General features: G+C 40.6%; 1 protein-coding gene across 1 annotated transcript in view; it reads left to right on the plus strand.

Annotated features, from left to right (window-relative positions):
- LOC140846909 (bromodomain adjacent to zinc finger domain protein 2B-like) overlaps positions 1 to 22,304 on the plus strand; it is a 191,587-nt gene that overhangs the window by 73,001 nt on the left and 96,282 nt on the right. The window contains exon 6 of the mRNA XM_073225164.1: positions 13,552 to 13,678. The gene's annotated coding sequence lies outside the window, so the exon portion shown is untranslated. The remainder of the gene's footprint in view (positions 1 to 13,551; positions 13,679 to 22,304) is intronic.

Consider the following 22,304-nt stretch of genomic DNA (forward strand, 5'->3'; position numbering starts at 1 on the left):
GCAAAGACGGAGGAGGCTCTTGGGACCTAGTTAAAGGGGGGCTGAAAGGCTCAGGCTTAATCTGCAGGGAATGAAGGTGGAGGAGGTGAGATGGGGGAGGAGATGGTTGGGGAGGAAGGAGAAGGGCTGTTGTAGGAGAAGAAGGGGAAGGGAGTGAACAGGAGGCTTCTGCGGGGGCGGCGGCTTGCAGGCTAGGAGAACTTGGGAGGGGGCGGGGAGAGGAGGAGGCAGAAAGCTTCCATATAGGGAATCTCCTTCCATTTTTTCAGGCGCTGGCAGTAGTTAAAAAGATCGCGAGTGATGTTAGGATCAAGAGTTCCCCCTGCGGGCCATTGCTTGTTATTGTCTAGGGGGGTATGTCGGCCAATCTTGGGAGCAATATTTACGGAGAAGTTTTGGTTTTATATCAGGCGTCAGGGAGAGGGTAGCCAGATGCTTAAGCAGGCATTCAAGAGGTGAACTTTCAGGGAGGGATGAGGAGGCTCCCATGGCTAAAGGACAGAGAAGGAGACAAACGGGAAGACGAACGGAGATCCTCGGACTGGAAGCAGACCACAAGGAGACAAAGGGCGTCCCCGATGATCCTTGGTGGTCTGCGGAAACTCGTATACGAGTCGGAATTTCTTGGGAAGTGTGGGTCGTCACCCAGACTTCCCTAAGAAGGCAGAGTGCCGGAGTCCCGAGGTACCTAGCACTAGGCGTTTTAGGCGGACGGAGCAGGAGGAGGGGGGGAAAAGGGAGCGTTCTCATCCACAAAGGAGTCACCTCGTTTATGGCTGTTGGAGGGGGGGTGCTTGAGAGTCGGCCGCAGCCGTGAAGGCCTGAGGCGGGGATTTATGACTGTCAGAGGAGGGGCCTGAGCGTCCACCGCAGCCATAAAGGCTTGAGGCGGGGATTTATGGCTGTTTGGGGAGGGGCCTGAGGGTCCGCCGCAGCCGTGAAGGCCTGAGGCGGGGAGAGTTCCCTCCTCATCCCCGAGCGTCAGGGCCTTGCCCGACGATCACGGTCAATGGCACTGCGATAGCTCGGGGAAGAGTGGCCCACCCCGGGGAAATTTTGCCTAAAAACTTTCAGCACTGATGGAAGGGATGGTGAATGCGTTTGACTGTCGGAGGAGGGGCCTGAGCGTCTGCCGTAGCCGTAAAGGCTTGAGGCGGGGATTTATGGCTTTTGGAGGAGGGGCCTGAGGGTCCGCCGCAGCCATGAAGGCCTGAGGCGGGGAGCGTTCCCTCCTCATCCCCGAGTGTCAGGGCCTTGCCGGACGATCACGGTCAATGGCACTGCGATAGCTCGGGGAAGAGTGGCCCACTCCGGGGGGAAAACTTACCTAAAGGCCAGAGAGGAGTGGTGAGTGTGATGAGCCAGCGCCGGAAAAAGAGGACGAGGGTAAGCTGCTGCTGGTGTCGGGGGAAGACGGGGCCCAGTTGGGGTGTCCCGTCTCCCGGGTTTTGGCACCAATGAAAGGAAAGGAGCGACACATAGCAGCACTTCACCGGAGAGTTCCGCTTTATTAGGGAAAGGTGCTGGGTTATATAGGAAGGGGCATAGGGTGATTGTGGTGTTACTTCTACGGGGCTGGTGGCTGTTGGCTAGGTGCTGGGATTGGGAGGGGGGCGAGAGGTGATTGGGCTTCAGGTGGCGCCGGCGGGAACCGAGGACCCCGAAAAGAAGCCGGAAGTTTGCCATCTTACTGGTGGGGACCCTTCAGGTACAGTATATGTATTTTAAGAGAATGAATTATATTCTTGATGACATGAAAGACTTTCTTATGTGTGTGGCTGATCAGTTAGAATGAGGTTTTTTTCTCTCTCTCAATCGATAATGTGCATCTGCTCAGTTACAGAAGTTCTTCATTGTGATCCTGTATCCTGCAGCATCTCGACAGGGAATAAACAGTTTTATGACGGAAATTGTTAATTAAATGTTGTAACTCACAGATACAGGGAAGTGACTGGTGGTTGCCATGGGGTGAGGGAGGGATGGGTGAAATAGGTGAAGGTGATAAAGAGATACAAAATTCCAATTATAATATAAATTAGCCACAGGGCATAGGGAATATAGTCAATAATATTGTAATATCTTTGTGTGAGGACAGATGGTAACTACACTTTTGGGATGAGCATTTAATACTATAGATACCTGTCAAATCACTATATTATACACTTGAAACCAATATAATATTGTATATCAACCATACTCCAATTAAAAAAAAGGGACTTTAACTCTGAGCTAATAATGGGCAGAGGAGGATTTTTAAAAACTCATTTGTGGCGTTCTAACACTGGGTTTATTTGTTAATGTCGTAGCTGCAGGAAATGGAATGTCCAGTGCTGCTAGAACTCCAGTCAGACACTAAATAAACCATAAAAGCTTAGAGATAAAAAGGAAAGTCAAATGTTATAAAGAAACCTTGATTGTAAAGAAATGCCAGCATAGTTCCACAGAACTTGTTATTTTCAGCAGAACTTTTTCTTGTTGGAGTCACCTGACTTCCTGCAGAGCATCCCACCTCTATCACGGATCTTTGTAATGGCGATCCTAAGGATCCACACTCTAAATAAATTTTTTTTCTACAGCATCAAGGAAAACTTAAATTATGTTTATTATGATTTCTACCTCCTCTATCAATCAAAATTTCTTGGAAAGGCTTTAAACATGTATACTTGGATAACCTATTAATGCAGTGGAAAATGAGAAAGAGTGCCATCATCAGTAAGCTAAAACTGAGAAATTCTTGAAAGAGGGAAAACAGACAGGGTCACATTTATAGAGAAACAAGTCTAGAGGGAACCTTCTCCAAAACCGGAGCAAGAGGAACTTCTATAAAAGTGTAGGGCACGTCCTGGAGGAATAAAGTTAGAAAGAGAGGCCCCGAGGACAATCAGGTGATTCAGGAGCAAGGATACTTGGAGCAGATGGACCAGTTTCTGCTTGGACTGAGCAACAGACAACAGTGACCTTTGCTGTAAGGAGAAAGCAAACACTGTCGGTTCTGGGGATCAAGAGACAGGGAAGTTCCCCGAAAGTTAATGAACTTACCTGTAAACTACCAAAATAGTTTCTCTAATACTATTGGATAGTGTCACCTGCTCCCCCATAGTCCTGATCAGCAAGCTTGTATCCATAAACAAACAAAGATCCTCAAAAGCACAGAGAGACAAAACAAAATCACTACACATTTGAGGAAACACACCATGAAGGAGAAAGAAATATAATAAAAAGAGCTAACACTTAAGGAAGCAGTTAACAGAGCAAGCAGGAAAGCCTCAAAAATGAGCATAATGGTATCTTTAAAAAGATTCAAAAGGCTGTTTGTGATCATTAGAAAGAAATAGCACAAGTTCTGGGAAATGAAAAGCAGTTCACGTTCCTCCGCTACCGCCCCCTGCTGCCGCCCGGTGCTCACTGGGGTCATTTGTTGCACATCATCTACTTCTTTTAATGGAGCAGCTGAGGAGGGGCTGGTGCACACCCAGGCCAACAAAAAGCCCCAGGAAGCAGTTAAAAGGCAGAGCGATTTTTTCAAAATAACATCTGATAGCATTAACCCCCTTTGCATAAAACTATTTAATGATTTACAGATACTCTGAAGATAACACAAAGTTGTTGGCATAGGCCTGAAGCTGCTGCCTGAGCCAGCTGCTCTCCTCCTCCGCCCGAGCTTGCCGCAGGCTCCTCTCAGCCCCTCTGCCCCTCTGCCCCTCTGCCCCTCACACTCTCTGCTGGGCCTCCCTGTATTGCATCTTCTACCTGCAAAACATTTCTCCTCTTCAGTAAAGTGAGCTTCTACTCTCAGACCTCAAATCAGTCATACTTAAGAAAAACAGTTCCCTGAGATCCGTATTTGGGTCACACCTTCCTGTTATTTATTCCTGTGTACCTATTTTGGGAACATTTATTAAAGTTTTGCTTTTAAATATCTACATGACTATAAACTTCAGAGGTTGGCTGTGTATCAGGTCTGTTTGTATTCATCATTATATCCAAGCATTCACTAGAATACCTCGGTTTTTGTTGGATGAAGTAAAGAAATAGCATTTCAAAATTCCTGTACATTCTCAGAGTGTACAGGACTCGACATGTTCCATAATTTTAAAAAGTAGCTTTATATATTGAGACAGTAAACAGTTTCAAAATCATATATAATACATGTTTGATAAATGATGCTTGCAAAACAACTTTTCCTAATCTCTACTAAAAAACTTGGATGGGAAACCCTTGTTAAATTAATTAAACAAGAAGATCATTAGACTGAAGTGGTTTAACGTGTTTGTAGCTCATGTAAGCAAACCACAACCCAAGCTTCAAGGTTAAGAAATGAAATTCTAAGGATAACCAATCACAAACATCCAAGTGGGCTTTCCCAAATAACACAACCACTTAAGTTATAACCAAAGAATTTCCTTGATTTCTTTCTGCCTCCTCTATAAAAGTCTTTCCAGCAGCTCCTTTCAGTGGAGTGCCCCCAGCCACTTCTAGTCTGTGCTGCCTAGTTTGAATCCATTTTTGCTCAGATCAATTCTACCTTCTGTTCATGTCTATCTTTGTTTCTAAATTACCCCTTTTTGTAAGAACACCAGCCGTGTTGGACTAGGGCCCAGCAAAAGACCTCATTTTAACTTGACTACTTCTGTAAGCAGTTTTAACTTGATCCTACTTTCATATAGGGTTACATTCTGAGCTCCTAAGGGTTAGGACTTCAGCATATCTGTTTGGGGAGACATAGATCACCTAAGAATGAACTTCTAAGAATATTGTTTTACAAGGTCAATATTTCAATGTAAAAACTTAGAGTTATTTTAGTTTTTTTGTTGTTGTTCCTGCTGATGTTAGAAGAGCTGGGCAGTTCTTGATTATTTCCCTGGTGCAGACCTATTCTTAAAAGTGATGATAACTACTGAGGGCAGATACAGCCATCACCATTGCTGTGTGGGTCACTAATCTTTTTTCCTTTTTCCTTTTAGCTCATATTCATTCATTCATTCACTTGTTTATTTATTAAAAAATAGTTATTAGCTACCTGTGTGTCAGACATTGCACTGGGCATTGGATTATGCTGCTGATAGAAGATGTACAAACCCTGAGCATTAGAACACTATTCAATGAATTTTATCACTCAGCTTGCTAAATTGTATTCTTAGTATAATAAACATTTTTACTATGGTTTTCTGAGTTTTCTGACCCAGAAGTATGGAGGGATGGTTCCCTTCCAATGCTGAACCATATTTTCCCCAGTGATTTTTGTTCACTTTTTATCATTTAGGTACTTTCTTCAACTCTTCAAAAGTCAACAAAAAAAAAATCTACAGAACTGTGCACGGGATAAATTCTACCTTCTGATCTATGAGCCCATATGTAAACTCATACAGTAATGTAAAATATGTTATACTCTATGATCAATTGTAAGATTAAGAAGAGAAAATAAATTTAATAGTTATTCTTAGCACTCAAGGAATGGAGTAGGCACTACTGACCTGCTAAAAAAGATGTCAATCAGTGTTTCAGCTCCCAGACTACAGCTTGATGCTCAAGCTCCAGTTTAGTTTTCTTTCTGCAAGCACCAAAGGGGCCACTGCTTTTGAAAAATAGCAAGTAAACCACCAAGAGCCAGAGAAAAGTCAGCAAGGAATTGCACCACCAGGACATGAAATGAAAAGAATCAGGAAGAAGCTATTATAGGAAAGGTTTCCTTGTTCTTCAGTTAATATTGATTTCTACTTATAAAATCTAGAGGAAAAGTTTTGAATATTGACTTTCTTTTGAGAAGTTGGGAATATGGTTTGTTAGGGGTGGTAAGTGAGGATTTGCACTGTAGGGCACTGGGGAGTGGCCTCTGATGGATGCACACATCCGCAGCCTCACCGAGCTGCTGTGTCCAGGCTGGTCATGCCCGCCAGCGCTCTATACTTCCGACGGGTCTGTCTGTTTCTCTCCCTTCTGCCACCCATGAGAGGATGCGACTTCTTCTTGGCTGTCAAAACCAAGTCAGCTGTAGTAGTAAGCCACTTGCTTGCCCTTTCCTCTGATCTTTCTTTCCTTATTTCCATAAAATAATATTTTGGAGAACTAGAAGGAAAAGAGAAAAGTAAAGGATTAATTTGACAAATGCCCATACTCAACACCATTCAGAATTAGCAACTATTAACATTCAGTCATGTTTGTTTCTAGTCTAATTTGTTATTATTTAAGAAATAAATCTCAGATTGATATCTTTTAGTTATTACCATCATCAGTCCCAATTACTCCTCTCTGCAAATATATCATTTCAAGAGTTTAGTGAATGTTCCTATATTGAAGATTTAATGCTTACCTATATCTATATATAACTGTTTTCTGTGCAGTTTCAAAAATGTATTTAAATACTTAAATATTTTCATATACTTAACATTAAGCATCTGCTCTATTCCATGTTTACATTTATAATTTACATTATATTTACGATGTACCCTGTTTAAAATTATTGTGACTACTCAAGTTAAGACCTATCTTGCCATCTCATTTTAGTCTTTTTATTTACAGTACTTTCCCTTTATTTAAAAATTTTTTTTATTAAGGTATGATTGGTATGCACCCTTACGAAGGTTTCACATGAAAAAACAATGTGGTTACTACATTTACCCATATTATCAAGTCCCCACCCATACCCCAATGCAGTCACTGCCCATCAGTGCAGCAAGTTGCCACAGATCCACTATGTGCCTTCTCTGTGCTACACTGTTCTCCCCGTGACCCCCCACACCATGTGTACTAAACATAATACCCCTCAGTCCCCTTCTCCCTCCCTCCTCACCCCCCTCCCACACCCCTCTCCTTTGGTAACCACTAGTTCATTCTTGGAGTCTATAAGTCTGCTGCGTTTTGTTCCTTCAGTCATGCTTCATTGTTATACTCCACAAATGAGGGAAATCATTTGGCATTTGTCTTTCTCCGCCTGGCTTATTTCACTGAGCATAATGTCCTCCAGCTCCGTTCATGTTGTTGCAAATGGTAGCATTTGTTTCTTTCTTATGGCTGAGTAGTATTCCATTGTATATATGTACCACCTCTTGTTTATCCATTCATCTACAGATGGACACTTAGGTTGCTTCCATAGCTTCGCTATTGTAAAAAGGGCTACAATAAACATAGGGGTGCATATGTCTCTTTTAATCGGAGAAGTTGTATTCTTTGGGTATATTCCAAGGAGTGGGATTCCAAGGTCAAATGGTATTTCTATTTGCAGTTTTTGAGGAACCTCCACATTGCTTTCCACAATGGTTGAACTAACATACATTCCCACCAGCAGTGTAGGAGGGTTCCCCTTTCTCCGCATCCTTGCCAGCATTTGTTGTTCTTAGTCTTTTTGATGCTGGCCATCCTTACTGGTGTGAGGTGATATCTGATTTTGCTTTCAATTTGCACTTCCCTGATGATTACTGATGTGGAACATCTTCTCATGTGTCTGTTGGCCATCTGAATTTCTTCTTTGGAGAACTGTCTCTTCACATCCTCTGCCCATTTGTTAATCGGGTTATTTACTTTTTGGGTGTTGAGGTGTGTAAGTTCTTTATATATTTTGGATGTTAACCCCTTGTTGCAAATATCATTTACAAATATATTCTCCCATAGTATAGGATGCCTTTTTGTTTTGTATATGATGTCTTTTGCCGTACAAAAACTTTTTAGTTTGATGTAGTCCCTTGAGTTCATTTTTGCTTTGGTTTCCCTTTCTCAAGGAGATGGGTTCAGGAAGAAGTTGCTCATGCTTATATTAAGGAGATGTTTGCTTATGTTGTCTTCTAAGAGTTTTATACTTTCATGACTTACATTCAAGTCTTTAATCCATTTCGAGTTTACTTTTGTGTATGGGGTTAAACAATAATCCAGTTTCATTCTCTTGCATGTAGCTGTCCAGTTTTGTCAACACCAGCTGTTGAAGAGGCTGTCATTTCCCCATTGTATGTCCATGGCTCCTTTATCATATATTAACTGACCATGTATGGTTGGGTTTATATCAGCACTTGCTGGTCTGTTCCATTGGTCTATGGGTCTGTTCTTGTGCCAGTACCAAATTGTCTTGATTACTGTGGCTTTGTAGTAGAGCTTGAAGTTGGGGAGCATAATTCCCCCTGCTATATTCTTTCTTCTCAGGATTCCTTTGGCTATTGGAGGCCTTTTGTGGTTCCATACGAATTTTAGCACAATTTTCTCTGGTTCATTGAAGAAGGCTGATGGTATTTTGATAGGAATTGCATTGAATCTATAGATTGCTTTAGGCAGGATGACCATTTTGACAATATTAATTCTTCCTATCCATGAGCATGGGATGTGTTTCCATTTATTGGTATCTTCTTTAATTTCTCTCATGAGTGTCTCATAGTTTTCAGAGTATAGGTCTTTCACTTCCTTGGTTAGGTTTATTCCTAGGTATTTTATTCTTTTTGATGCAATTGTGAATGAAATTGTTTTCCTGATTTCTCTTTCTGCTAGTTCATTGTTAGTGTATAGGAATGCCACAGATTTCTGTGTATTAATTTTGTATCATGCAATTTTGCTGAATTCAGATATTAGATCTAGTAGTTTCGGAGTGGATTCTTTAGGGTTTTTTATGTACAATATCATGTCATCTGCAAACAGGGACAGTTTCACTTCTTCCTTGCCAATCTGGATGCCTTTTATTTCTTTGTGTTGTCTGATTGCAGTGGCTAGGACCTCCAGTACTATGTTGAATAGAAGTGGGGAGAGTGGGCAACCCTGTCTTGTCCCTGATCTTAAAGGAAAAGTTTTCAGCTTCTCACTGTTAAGCATAATGTTGGCTGTGGGTTTGTCATATAAGGCCTTTATTATGTTGAGGTACTTGCCTTATATACCCATTGTGTTGAGAGTTTTTATCATGAACGGATGTTGAATTTTGTCAAATTCTTTTTCAGCATCTATGGAGATAATCATGTGGTTTTTGTCCTTCTTTTTGTTGATGTGGTGGATGATGTTGATGGATTTTTTTAATGTTGTGGCACCCTTGCATCCTTGGAATGAATCCTACTTGATCATGATGGATGATTCTTTTTGATGTATTTTTGAATTCGGTTTGCTAATATTTTGTTGAGTATTTTTGCATCTATGTTCATCAGGGATATTGGTCTGTGATTTTCTTTCTTTTGTGGTGTCTTTGCCTGATTTTGGTATTAGAGTGGTGCTAGCCTCATAGAATGAGTTTGGAAGTATCCCCTTCTCTTCTATTTTTTGGAAAAATTTTAAGGAGAATGGGTATTAGGTCTTCACTAAATATTTGATAAAATTCAGTGGTGAAGCCATCTGGTCCAGGAGTTTTGTTCTTAGGTAGGTTTTTGATTACCAGTTCAATTTTGTTGCTGGTAATTGGTCTGTTCAGATTTTCTGTTTCTTCCTTGGTCAGCCTTGGAAGGTTGTATTTTTCTAGAAAGTTGTCTATTTCTTCTAGGTTATCCAGTTTGTTAGCATATAATATTTCATAGTATTCTCTAATAATTCTTTGTATTTCTATGGTGTCCGTAGTGATATTTCCTTTCTCATTTCTGATTCTGTTTATGTGTGTAGACTCTCTTTTTTTCTTGATAAGTCTGGCTAGGGGTTTATCTATTTTGTTTATTTTCTCGAAGAACCAGCTCTTGCTTTCATTGATTCTTTCTATTGTTTTATTCTTCTCAATCTTATTTATTTCTGCTCTAATCTTTTTTATATCCGTCCTTCTACTGACTTTGGACCACATTTGTTGTTCTTTTTCTAGTTTCATTAATTGTGAGTTTAGACTGCTTATATGGGATTGTTCTTCTTTCTTGAGGCAGGCCTGTATTGCAATATACTTTCCTCCTAGCACGGCCTTGGCTGCATCCCACACATTTTGCGGTGTTGAATTATTGTCATTTGTCTCCATATATTACTTGATCTCTGTTTTTATTTGGTCATTGATCCATTGGTTATTTAGGAGCATGTTGTGAAGCCTCCATGTGTTTGTGGGATTTTTTACAGTTCTTTCCCTTTGATTTTTCTCCCTTTTCCTGATTTCTTGATTTCCATTGGATTGATTTAATTTTCTTTGTTCAATTGTTCCACTTTCACTGATTTAAAAATTATGCATTCTATGTCTTAAATTTATCCTTAAAGTTACCATGCATGTGGCTCAAGTTGCTTTTTTTCTAACATATGGAGTTAGTATCTACATCTCTTTATCAAAACAGGATCCCAAGCACACTTTTGTTCTATTACCATTCCATGGAACTTCCCCAAAACCTTTCTCCTTTTGATATCTTTGGGAATATTAATTTTAATTTTAAAAGTGCATCAATATTTATTTATGCAACACATGCTATTAAGTTTTTTAACTCACCATTGCTTCTTGTATGTCATCTTGTCTCCTGGAATAATTGTTTTTCATGCTGGAACACATCTTTTAGAGAAAGTATGTAGGTGATGAACTTCCGGAGCTTTTAGATGCTTAAACATGTCTTGGTTTTGCCCTTACATATGACCAATATTTTCTCTGGATATAGAATTTTAGATTCCATTGTTTTTCCTCCTGTCCTGGAAGATAGTGTTCCATTATCTCCTTGGCTCCAGCGCTATTGAGGAGATGGCAAGTGTCAATTTGCCTCTGGTTCTTTTTGGGTAATCTCCTTTTTCACCAGTCACTTTTGGAATCCAGGCTTGGTACACTGAAATCTCACTACTACATGCCTGGTGTTTTTTTTGTTGTGTTTTTTTTTTTGTTTTTACTTATCCTCTCGTATTCAGTGGGCCCTTTCAGTGTAAGGATTGGTGCTTCCTTGTTCCTGGACATTTCTCAGCCATCATTCCTTCACATCTTGCTGACTTCCATTCACTCCATTCTGTGCTTTTGTAAAGCCATAAGATGGATTGATCTTCCATGTCTCTTAACTTTTGTCATCAATTTTGATCAGTATGGGGTATGGAAGAATTCTTTCCTGGACCTTCTTGCTCTCTCATTCACCCTTCAGCTGTATCCATTTAGCTTTTCAAGCCTTCTATTCACTCATTTTTAAATTTCAACAATTATAATTTTCACTTTCAAGACCTCTGTAGTTTTTCATGATGACCCATTCTTGCACCATGGATGTAGCACTCCTCATGTCTCTGATACAGGGTTGTCTTAAGTCTTGTGGGTCCTGAAGCTTCTACAAATTGGAGTGGCCCCATTAAGAAAAAGAATACAATGAAATAAGTGAAGGGGATAAAGAGGGACAAACCTCCGATTATGAAATAAATAGGTACAGCATGGGGAATGTAGTCAATAACCTTTGTATAATGACAGTAGCTGCACTTATCTTGGTAAGCATTTTGTGATGCATATCACTATTAAATCACTATGTTGTATAACTGAAACTAATATAATATTACATCAACTATGCATCAATTAAAAAAAAAGAAAATATCCCAAAATTGCTTGAATGAGAAAATAAATCATAACACGTTTCAGGAGACTTGGAGCTTCAGGTTCTTTTCCTCTGAGAGCCCTTAGAAAGTTTACCAGAAATGCTTACCTAAAAATGGGCTTCCCCTGCTTGTATGGAACACTCTGTAACCCCTGGCAATTCCCAGCCTTCCCAGGGACCCTCTGGCTCATGCTGATGGACATCCATGCACACACGTAAATAGTTTTTCCAGGGATTTGTAGTGTTTGATGGGAGGAGAGCTGGAATATGTGCTCGGTGTACTCAAAACCGGTTCTGGTTTTAGCCAAGGTGTATGGAACAATCACCTCTTTTTCATTGATTACTTTGTTTTCATCTTTTGTTGTAGGTTAATAGTTGGTGATTCTATTGTGGTTACCTTTTATTGTAATGGATACTAAATTATTTTTGAAATAGAAGAATATATACATTACAGGGAAGGAAAAACTTTTTTCTTTGACCCTACTGGGGTTCTTGGCTTGGATTGAAAATCAAACTGGCAAGAACAGATTAACAGGAGAAATGTGTACGCATTTAGTGTAAGTTTTACACAATATGGGAGCCTTAATGAGGAAATAAAGACCTAAAGAAACAGACCTGTAGTCTTATACTGGACTTGATGAAGAGTGGACAGTTGTGGAGGAATGTGATAGGTTAAAGAGTATGAGGTAATTATAGTAAACTGGGGGAAACTTTGCAAGGCCTGTTTCTTAGGAATCTTTGTCCGCAGGCATAAAGATGCTCCTTTCCTCTGGGTATAGGAAGGTCACTCTCACATGAGGATTTTATGACCTGTTTCAAGGAAAACAGTAAGGTGGTAGAGGTCAGTGTGACCTACCTGCTTAAAATACTCAATATGCCAACATGCCATGTTTTGGTGTAGTGTGCCCTGAACCCCATTAGCCTACACACACACATATAGTTACAGGGTGAGAAAACAAATTGATCGTGTTTCTAATTAAATTTCTTATCAAGGAATACAGTGAAATATAGAAATGTTTTAAGATATCATTTATGTTTAGGCAAATAAACTGCTTCTGGGGGATGAAAATATAATCTAATATGCTGGTAGTTATAAAGGTATAACTTTTTGTTTTTCTAATCCCCTGAGAGTTTGAGTTTACTAATGCTGTTCTTTGAAAACTTTGCAAAAGCTAGAGGAGTAAAATAGAAGTAAATTAAAATATATTTATTGTTCAAAAATGCAAATCAGAAATTAAGGTTTAAGTAAATACAAATAATTTCATTCTTAAAAAGGTCAAGTTTTTCTTTTCAAAAGAGATAAATTTTTACTTTGTTCTCTCTAAAGTGAAATTGCCATCATAGCCACAAATAACCCACACTGTGCCTTTGTGTAAATTAAAGAAACATGACCCTTCCGTGGGAAGATACATCCCTGCCCTGGAGGGCTCCCCTTCCTGGAAGACAGGGTTCTCCCCTGAAGCACCAGGTCTGAGAAGAAGAGCTGAGCCAGTTTCAGAGCTGGATTGTCCCCTTGGCTGGGATCCTCGCTCAGGGTGTGACCTGTGTGTTTGTATGGTGCGCCACTGAGAACTGTGTACTGATCACTTGCAGAATAATCCCTTTTTATGAAGTAATTTCCCACTCGTTAGAATTTCAGTACCTGCTCTATGAGTGCAATATATATATATTTTTTCCACAAATTTGCTTCTCCGCATCCCCTGGGAACTTGTTAGAAACAGACCAGAGCTATTGATCAGAATCAGACAAGATCCCCAGGTGATGATACACACTAAAGTTGGACATGTGCTGCTCTGTGTTACTTTTAGACATGTAGAGCGGACACACGGGAGCAGGTGGCAAAATCCAATATAAGAAGTTCAAACCTCGGAAAGAATGGGGATTCTTAAGGCAATTACCACTTATAATGCCTTTTCCTGACTATTCTGATTCAACAGATGAAGGTTGGGGGTTTACAGATATTAACTCATTCTTAACTAACCACTGTAGGTTTTAGAAATGCAGGGTAGAAAAGCAAAAAGTAGTCCGCGTAATCTGAAAAGAGAGTTTGCTTAAGGTACGGCATAGATTGCCACTGTGTTCACACAGCACTTTGCAAGTAATTTTGACCATTTTCTCCTTTATTTCTACTTTCGCTTCACAGACAGATGCTAAGAGCAGACAGTTCACCACTGGCCTGTTCCCTAGGCTGCGAGATGCTTCTGCCTTCCTCCGTGTCCTTAAACGCCTGGCATGCCGCAAGATGGGGAGCTCCTTAGGCCACGGGGAGGGTACGACTAACTTTTTAGCCCTATTTGTGTTCTAGTTTCTTGTGCTATATAATAATTGCTCTTTTCATTTCTTTTCATTTTGACTAATCTTATCCATTTTCTTCTAGTTTAGTGCTGAAAAATTTTGCATTTTCTCAGAATAGATTTCAGGACTCTAGTGGTCAGTTTAATATGCCTGTTGTTGATCTTCAAATTGCATCAGTGAGGTGCACTGCTCACTTCTGCAGCAGTGCCTGGGAAAGATCTCGCAACTGCCTGCACTCGTGTGTGCTTTCCTGCATTTGGGATTTGTTAGTTTTGCTGTTTTCTTTGAAGGAGAAGTTGTGAAGCAATTTATTTAGATGCCCAGAGATGGTTATGAGTCATGCTTAGCCAATAATTCCTTGGAATTAACATGAGTGTTAACAATAATGTGTTTCATAGATGACTACAACTCTTGTGTCCTGTTTTGGAAGCTTACCTCAGAAACACAGTAACACATGTCAAAGCTTGACATTTACATGAAGCATTTTGTAACAATTTTCTTCCAGTCTGTTCTTCTGAAGTTTTAGAACTAAAAGAAAATAGAATTAATGTAAAACACTAACAATTAGGCAAAAGGAACTATATCCAGGTGCTGCAAGTTCCCACAGACATGTGGAAGCCTGAAGTCTCACATCTGGAATTTTGAACACGTCTCCCCTCGGGGTGGGGTGGGGGATCACTGGAAATGATGTCGCATTGGATCCCACTTTCAGGGTTGATTTACAGACTCCTGCCCTGCATCCCTGTCACTGAGCCACACTCCCTTCCCTCCTGTTTCCTGTACAACCTGAATAGTATCTGAAAAAGGCTAGAGTTGTCTACAGAAATTGGAACTTAAAACTCTCCCTCCCTCTTTTTTTTTTTCTTCAATCTCTGTGGGCAGCGTTTTGGGCATCTCCTGGGGTGTTTACATTTCAAAGACATGAGAGATTTACACTCTCAAGGGACAGAGGAAAACTTCTATACCTTTGCTATCATAAATAGTGCAGTGATAATCATAGGGGTGCATATGTCTGTTTGAATCAGTGACCTTGTTTTCTTTAGTACCTGTTGTACTTAAACTCACAAAAAGGATTAAAAAAGATATTCCACATCCTGGGCTATAAAATGTATCTTAAGTTAAAATAATAGAAGTCATACAATGTTTGCTTAGATCACAATGGAAGTATAGTAGAAAGAAAAAACAGAATGATTGCTGGAATATCTGAAAATATGGAGATTAAAATTCATACTTGAAAAATAATATATGGGTCAAAGAAGAGATGTAAGGCAAAGTCAAAAATTTTGAACTAAATGGAGATGAAAATAGAACAGCTTAAAATTTGTGGGATACTGTCAAAGCAGTGCTTGGAGGACAACTCATAGCACTTAATGCATATATTAGAAAAGAAAAAGAATCTTAAACCAATAATCTAAAATATACTGAAGGAAACTAGATAAAGAAGAAAAAATTAAATCTAAAGTAAACACACAAAAAATAAAAATTAGAGCATAAATCAATGAAATTGAAAATACAAAGGGCAATAGAGGAAATCAACCAAACCTGCTGCTACTTTGAAAATATCAGTGAAATTTATTAACCTCTAGCCATGATAACTAAGGAAAAAGAAGACACAAATACTAGTATTGGAAATAAAAGATGGGCCAATCATTACTGATCCCATGGACATTAAAAGGATAATAAAGCCAACACAACACTGAAGGAGAAGAAAATAGGAGGACTAACAGTACCCAATATAAAGACTTAATATAAAGCTACAGTAATCAAGACAGTGTGATAGTGAAAGAATATAGATACAGATCAATGGAACACCACAGAGAGCCCAAAGCGGGAGATACATATAGTCATGTGATCTTTCACAAGGAACAAAGGAAATATAATGAAGCAAAGACAGTCTTTTCAACAAATATTGCTTGTACAACTGAGCATCCACATGCAAAGAAATGAATCTAGAAACCGACCTTATAACCCCTTCAAAATTCAAAATTGATAATACATATAAATAAACTGCAAAATGTTGCAACTCCTACAAGATAATATAGTATTATTCAATTAGATTACTTTGGGTATGGTGATGATGTGAGAAACAGCACCAAATGCATGATTCATGAAAAAAAATAATTGAGACCCTGGATTTCATTAAAATAAAAAATTTCCATTCTGCAAAAGACAATGTCAAGGGAATAAGAAGACAAGTTACAGACTTGGAAAAGAAACTTGCAAACAACACATCTAAAAATGACTGTTACCCAAAATATACAAAGAACTCTTAAACTTCAACAATATAAGAAAAACAACCCAGTTAAAAAATAGGCCAAAGATCTTGGCAGAATCCTCACCAATGAAATTTACAAATGGCCAATAAGCACATGAAAAGATGGTTCAAGTTATATGGCATCAGAGAAGTGCAAATGAAAACAACAGAGAGATATCACTACAGAGCTATTAGAATAGCCCAAGTCCAAAACACTGACACCAAGTTCTGGTGAGATGTGGAGCAACAGAAACTCTTACTCATTGCTGATGAGAATGTAAAATGGTATTGCCACTTTGGAAGACAGTTTGACATTTTCTAACAAAACTGCACATACTCTTACCATATGATCCTGCAATGGTTTCCCAAAGGAGTTGAAAACTTATGTCCATACAGAAGCCTATGCATGAATGCTTACAGCAGCTTTATTCTTAATTGACTAAACTTGGAACCAACAAAGATATCCTTCAGTAGGCAAATGGATAAATAAACTGATACATCCAGACACTGGAATATTGCTCAGTGCTAAAAATAAATGAAGTACCAAGCTTGAAAAGACATGGAAGAACTTTAAATATATGTTAGTGAAAGGAGCTGATCTGAAAGGGCTGCATGCTAAGGGCTATGGCACCAACTGCATGACATTCTCTAAAAGGAGGGACTATGGACACAATAAGAAGATCAGTGGTTGACAGGGGTGGGTGTAGGGAGAAAGATGAATAGGTGGTACATAGTGGATTTTTAGGGCAGTGAAAACACACCATATGATACAATAATGATGGGCACACATCATACCATTTGTCCAGATCTATAGAATATACAACACAGATGAATGCTATATAAACTAGGGACTTTGGTGATTTTGATTTGTTAGTGTAGGCTCATGTATTGCACAAATGTACTACTCTGGTGGAGGGATGTTGATAGTAGGGGAGGCTGTGAACCTAGAACTATGATAAAAGAAAGCCTTAATAAAAAATGATTAACAAAGGAACATTATGAGCAACTCTGTGCCCACACATTTGATAACCCAGATGAAATGGGCCAATTCCTTGAAAGACAAAATCTACGAAAATTATACAAGAGATAGATAATATGTCCAGGCCAGTATTTATTAAAGATACTGAAACAGTAATCAATAACCTTCCAAATCAGAAAAGACCAGACTGAGATGGGTTCACGGTGAATTCTAACAAATACTTAAGGAAGAAATGATGCTGGTTCTCTGCAATCTCCTCTGGGAATTAGAAGCAGAATGAATACTTCCTAATTCATTCTGTGAGGCCAGGATGATACTAATATTTAAACCAAACAAAGAAATTACAAGAAAAGAAAACTACAGACCAGTATCTCTCATGAACATAGACGCAAGTGTCTTCCCCAAAATATTAGCAAATCAAATTCAAACATGTATCAAAGTTTGTGTGTGTATGCATCACAATCCAGTGGGAGTCATTCCAGACATACAAGTCTTCTTCACCATTTGACAATCAATTAACTTAATCAATCACCTCAACAAACTAAAGAATAAAAATCATGTGATATTAATAGATTCAGAAAAAGTATCCAGCACCCATTCATGATAAAAACTCTCATCAGACTAGGAACAGAGGGGAACTTCCTAACTTTGAAAAAGTATATCTACAAAAACCCTGCCGCTAACATCATATGTAATGGTGAGAAGCTGGAGACTTCCCTACTAATATCAGGAACAAGGCATGGGTATCCGCCTCGCACCATTTATATTCAACATTGTATTAGAAATCCTAGCTAGTGAATAGTACAAGAAAAAGAAAAAGTGTATATAGATTGGGAAGGAAGAAACAAAATTCACCTTGTTTGACGATGACGTGACTGTGTATGCAGAAAATCCTAAAGGATCAAGAAAACTATTATAATAAGCAATAATAGCAAAGCTGCATTATACAAGTTTATTATACAAAAGTCAATTGCTTTCCTATCAGTAATAAACAATTGGGATTTGAAAAAACCTCTAGCCAGAATTATTAAGAGAAAAAGAGAATCTGCATGCATAAACAGAATCAGAAATGAGAAAGGAAAAATCACTACGGACACCGAAGTAATACAAAGAATTATTAGAGAATACTATGAAAATCTATGTGCTAGTAAACTGGGTAGCCTAGAAGAAATGGAAAATTTTCTAGAAAAATACAACCTCCCAAGGCTGACCAAGCAATAAAAGAAAAATCTAAACAGACTAATTACCAGCAATGAAATTGAATCAGTAATCAAAAAACTACCCAAGAAGAAAACCCCTGGAGCAGATGGATTCACTGCTGAGTTTTATCAGACATTTCGAGAAGACATAATACCCATTCTCCTAAGTTTTCCAAAAAATAGAAGAGGAGGGAATACTCCCCAACTCATTGTATGAAGTCAGCATCACTCTAATACCAAAGCCAGGTAAAGACACCACCAAATAAGAAAATTCCAGACCAATATCCCTCATGAACATAGATGCAAACATACTCAACAAAATGTTAGCAAACCAAATTCAAAAATACATCAAGAGTTTTATTCATTATCAAGTGGGATTCATCTCAGGGATGCAAGGATGGTACAACATTTGAAAATCCATCAACATCATCCACCACATCAACAAAAGAAGGACAAAAATCACGTGATCATCTCCATAGATGCTGAAAAAGCTTTCAATAAAATTCAACATCCATTCATGATAAAAACTCTCAACAAAATGGGTATAGAGGGCAAGTGCCTCAACATAATAATGGCCATATATGACAAAGCCATAGCCAACATTATACCTAACACGGAGAAGCTGAAAGCTTTTCCTTTCAGAATGGGAACAAGACAAGGATGACCACTCTCCCCGCTTTTATTAAACATAGTCTTAGCCACTGCAGTTGGACAACACAAAGAAATTAAAGGCATCAAGATGAGTAAAGAAGAAGTCAAACTGTCACAGTTTGCAAATGACATGATACTGTACATAACAAATCCGAAAGAATCCACTCCAAAACTGCTAGAACAAATATCTGAATTCAGCAAAGTTGTGGGATACAAAATTAATACACAGAAATCTGTTGCATTCTTATACACTTACGATGAACTAGCAGAAAGAGAAATCAGGAAAACAATTCCATTCACAACTGCATCAAAAAGAACAAAACACCTAGGAATAAACCTAACCAAGAAAGTGAAAGTCCTATACCCTGACAACTACAAGACACTCTTAAGAGAAATTAAAGAGGATACTAATAAGTGGAAATATATCCCATGCTCTTGGGTACGAAGAATTAATACTGGCAAAATGGCCATCCTGTTTAAAGCAGTCTGTAGATTCAATGCAATCCCTATCAAAATACCAACAGCATTCTTCAATGAACTGGAAGAAATAGTTCTAAAATTCATATGGAACCACAAAAGACCCTGAATAGCCAAAGCAATCCAGAGAAGAAAGAGTAAAGCACGGGGGATCTCGCTTCCCAACTTCAAGCTCTACTACAAAGCCACAGTAATCAAGACAGTTTGGTGCTGGCATAAGAACAGAGCCACAGACCAGTGGAACAGAATAGAGAGTCTAGACATTAACCCAAGCATATATAGTCAATTGATGTATGATAAAGGAGCCATGGATATACAATGGGGGAATGACAGCCTCTTCAACAACTGGTGTTGGCAAAACTGGACAACTACATGTAAGAGAATGAAACCGGTTTATTGTATAACCCCATACACAAAAGTAAACTCAGAATGGATCAAAGATCTGAATGTAAGCCATGAAACCATGAAACTCTTAGAAGAAAACTTTGGCAAAATTTTCTTGGACATATACACGAGCAACTTCTTAATGAACGTATCTCCCAGGACAAGGGAAACAAAAGCAAAAATGAACAAGTGGGACTGTATTAAACTAAAAAGCTTCTGTACAGCAAAGGACACCATCAGTAGAACAAAAAGGCATCCTACAGTATGGGAGAATATATTCATAAATGACATATCTGCTAAGGGGTTGACATCCAAAATATATGAAGAGCTCACGCACCTCAACAAACAAAAAGCAAATAATCCAATGAAAAAGTGGGCAGAGGATCTGAACAGACAGTTCTCCAAAGAAGAAATTCAGATGGCCAATAGGCACATGAAAAGATGCTCTACATTGCTAATCATCAGTGAAATGCAAATTAAAACCACAATGAGATATCACCTCACACTAGTTAGGATGGCCAACATCCAAAAGACAGACAACACATGTTGGTGAGGATGTGGAGAAAGGGGAACCCTCCTACACTGTTGGTGGGAATGTAAATTCAACTATTGTGGAAAGCTGTATGGAGGTTCCTCAAAAAACTCAAAATAGAAATAGCATTTGACCCAGGAATTCCACTCCTAGTGATTTACCTTAAATACAGGAGCCCAGTTGGAAAGAGACATATGCACCCCTATGTTTATCGCTGCACTATTTACAATAGCCAAGAAATGGAAGCAACATAAGTGTCCATCAGTTGGTGAATGGATAAAGAACATGTGGTATGTATACACAATGGAGGAAAACAAATCCGACCATTTGCAACAACATGGATGGAGGTAGAGGATATCACGCTCAGTGAAATAAGCCAGGCGGAGGAAGACAAGTATCAAATGATTTCACTCATCTGTGGAGTATAAGAACAAAGTAAAAACTGAAGGGACAAAACAGCAGCAGACTCACAGAACCCAAGAAGGGAATAACAGTTACCAAAGGGAAAGAGACTGGGGAGGATGGGTGGGAAGGGAGGGATAAGGGGGGAAAAGGGGCATTATGATTAGCGCACATAACGTTGGGGGGGGGCACGGAGAAGGCAGTGTAGCACAGAGAAGACAAGTAGTGATTCTATAGCATCTTACTGCGCTGATGGACAGTGACTGTAATGGAGTATGTGGTGGGGACTTGATAGTAGGGGTAGTGTAGAAACCATAATATTGCTCATGTAATTGTACATTAATAATGCAAAAAAAAATTAGGCTATTTGGGTGGAGCTTCACTCCACTCCAAGAGATGTCCTTATGAGAAGCTGGGGCCTATGGAGAAACACCAGGTATGTGCATGGCAGACAGAAGACCATGTGAAGGCGCAGCAAGGAGGCAGCCTTCTTCAAGCCAAGGAGAGAGGCCTTGGGCCAGACCAACCCTGCCAGCCTGTGGAGCTTGGTCCTTAAGCTCCAGAACTCCATGAAAATAAGTTTCTGTGGACTAAGCCACCCAGTCTGTGGACTCCTGTTATAGCAGGATGGCCTTCTCCCTCCCACCAGTCACCAAGTCCTCCCCACCCTACTTCCTAAACATCTCTGCAGTCTACGCTCTGCATACCCATTCAACTGCCCTCGTCCAGCACCCCATCAAATCTTTTGTGGATGCCTCTAGCAGCCTCTGAGTAGTCATTCTGCTATCACTTTGCCCCCAAGAATCCAGTCTCCAGAGGCCAGAGTGCTCATTTAAAAATGGAATCTTTTCCCTGATCTAAAACCCTTGAATCTCTCAAAGAATAAAATCAGAACTTAATTTGGCAGGCAAGCCAAGCATGATCATGAAGGCCGTCAGTCGGGGACGGGCAGCCAATGGGCGCAGACGCGTAAGCCTGGGGCGGAGTAGTAGCTGCCGGCGCCGCCGCCTCCTTTATTCAAGCATCAGTAGCATCTTGAGCGCTGCCAGGACACCAGCGGCCGCAGCGGCCTCCGTGCTTGGAGCCGCCGTACCGTCTGCGCAGCGGGCCGACCGAGACCAGATGATGGGCCCGCTCTGTGCTTGGCTGCGCCTTCCTCCCGATCTCGCCCCCCAGCCTCGGATCGCCGCGTCGCACCCGCTGGGCCCCCGGCGCCGCACTCGCCCCTTCTCGGCTCTCCCGCGACGGGCGGAGGGCGGCAGTCGGCCCGGACTTGGAGCCGCTGGCCCGGCCGGACTTTAGAGACCTCGGCTGAGAAGCGGCTCCCGCTTCCGCGAATCTGCGGTGGAGGGTCCAGAGCGGGCCCCGCTTCAGGGGTGAAGACGACAGCGACGGCTCTGCGGGCTGGAAGGTACGTGGCCGCGGCGCGCGGCGGGACCCCTGCCTCCGCCCGAGGGCACGGGGAAACCGGACAAGGGGGCGGCCGTGCGAGTTGCTCGGCGGGCAGCGCGTGGCCCGTGGGGCCGGGACGCTGCCGACGCGGGTGGTGGGCTCGCGGGGCCCGGCCGGGGGCCTGGAGTCGGCGCGCTCCGCCGGAGGGGCTGCCCGGGATGGGAGGGAGCGGAGCAGGTGCGCCCGGGGCGGACGTCCGAGCGGCCGGCGAAGTTCGCGGGGCAGCGGGGGAGGGGCTCGCTGGAGCCGCTGTTCCTCGGTGTCGGCCCGG

Source organism: Manis javanica, chromosome 16 (assembly GCF_040802235.1).
Source record: "Manis javanica isolate MJ-LG chromosome 16, MJ_LKY, whole genome shotgun sequence".
In the NCBI taxonomy this organism is placed as follows: Eukaryota; Metazoa; Chordata; class Mammalia; order Pholidota; family Manidae; genus Manis; species Manis javanica.